This window comes from Aplysia californica, unplaced genomic scaffold, assembly GCF_000002075.1.
Source record: "Aplysia californica isolate F4 #8 unplaced genomic scaffold, AplCal3.0 scaffold00162, whole genome shotgun sequence".
Taxonomy (NCBI): Eukaryota; Metazoa; Mollusca; class Gastropoda; order Aplysiida; family Aplysiidae; genus Aplysia; species Aplysia californica.
The window spans coordinates 578,628-580,542 of record NW_004797432.1 but is presented as its reverse complement, the minus strand read 5'-3'; the positions used below and the strand labels follow the sequence as shown (position 1 = coordinate 580,542).

The following is a 1,915-nucleotide window of genomic DNA, read 5'->3' as shown; positions in this document are numbered from 1 at the left end:
GGGGGGGAGCTCATTAATCCTTCCCTCCTCCGAAAGCGACGTACGCACAAATGAGCATACAGATAAAGAAGGGTCGGTCTCGCGGCTTCCCCGGTCTCTCCTGTGCCCCCCTGTCTCCTCCATCCACGAACAACGACGACCCCCAAAACTCCACAATATGTCCACTGACTGTCCAACCACTGGACACAAACGTGATTACGTCACATCTCACGCAGGCCCGACTTTCTTGTGTGGGTTACGTCATTTTCGCCCGCCCATGAGTCGCCCCCCATCCCCCCAGGGACCCACAATCCCTCCTTCCTCCCCATTCTTTCTCCCCAGGGCGACACGGTACGCGATTCTGAGTGATTTTTAATCAGAGGCTCCGAAAGTCTGGGTTTCTTTCATGAGGGTAACACTTCAAGTGTGGTGGCCGAACGGACTAATCGGTGTACGCCTGCTTTGAATCCTGTGATCTTGAACGAGGGGGACACCGGAAGGGGGCGGGCTGTTCGGCTGATTTGTAATGGCGAGATGGCATGATCAGAGTTGTTATGGAGAGAGCTCGATTGTCATCACGCTCTGTCGTCAACACAGAAATTATCGAGGGGCTATTGTGCTCGTGTGTCGTAATCCGCCAAAAAAAAAAATCAAAAAAATCCGGAGGTCTGTGATTTAACCGCGGGTGGGGGTTTGACACACACACACACACACACACACACACACACACACACACACACACACACACAAACACACACACAGAACTCAAACAAGCAAACAAGAGTACTATTTAAAATTCAGGTCAAAGAATATGTGCAGTACGAATCAGGAATGAATGAAAGAACTGAAGAAAGAAGAAAAGAATGAATGAATGAATATATTTAAAAAAAAAACCAAGGTTAGGAGATGGAAAACGTAAAAAAAAGTAGGTAGCTTCTCGGTTTTATGCTAATACGTATCTCTATGATTGAACGGGCGATATTGACTTTATGTTCGGGTGGGGTTGGGGGAGGGGTGGGATATTTATCAAACCGAGGTCTTCCAAGGAAGCCTCACCACTTGGTCAACACGGAGAAAGGGCTCACGTAGGGAGGGGAGGGGGTGGGGGTAAGGGTGGCGGTCAAGGGCGATATCTCCTTCACAGATGCTTGTTTGAAGGTACCGCCGTCGTGTAGTTTATTCTTTAAGGGTTTTTTTTCTTCAAATTTAGTTTCAAATGGGTAACGGGGAAAGATCAGAGAAACGTAGCCTTTTTAAGAGCATCCGAGCAAAAGAATGAATGGAGTGCCATGATCGCTGATGTCTGTCGCAGATCTGGCACTGGATGGGATGATGATGAGTTTCAGAGAAAGAGTTCTACGGCACTTGCAATCTAATGAGTGCCGAAGATTAGAGGGGTTACAAGAGACTAACAAACATGAAAAAGAAGGAGACATCAGGGCGATAAGATTTTTCTATAGGACAGGAGCAGCAAACTACACCAAAGCACCCACAGACTATCCACTAGCGTAGTAGTTTATCTCAGCTCTACAAATACACCCTGTATATACCCCTATCTCCCTCTCACCTCACCCATCCCCCTCACACACACATACACACACACACAAACACGCACACACGCCCCCCCCCCCTCAAACGCATGGGGTACCTGCCTGTTCACGACCTAAGAAATGCGTCCTGTTATCTGAGAGACGTATGTACATAGAGTGACGGGTTTGAGATACAACAAATCTGTCGTCGTGTGTGATTTGTGACGTTTCCGTGACGAAACTGCCAGGTCGTAGGCACGGAGAGGACGAGCGAGCGAAGAAGACAGATAGAGACTAGTCGAAGGAAAGACATGAAGAAAGATAGAGAGAGTGGCAAACAGGAGGAGAGAGAGAGAGAGAGAGAGAGAGAGAGAGAGAGAGAGAGAGAGAGAGAGAGAGAGAGGAAG

General features: G+C 48.2%; 1 protein-coding gene across 1 annotated transcript in view; it reads right to left on the bottom strand.

Annotated features, from left to right (window-relative positions):
• LOC101852320 (RNA-binding motif, single-stranded-interacting protein 1) overlaps positions 1 to 1,915 on the bottom strand; it is a gene marked incomplete in the record, with an annotated part of 216,912 nt that overhangs the window by 42,529 nt on the left and 172,468 nt on the right.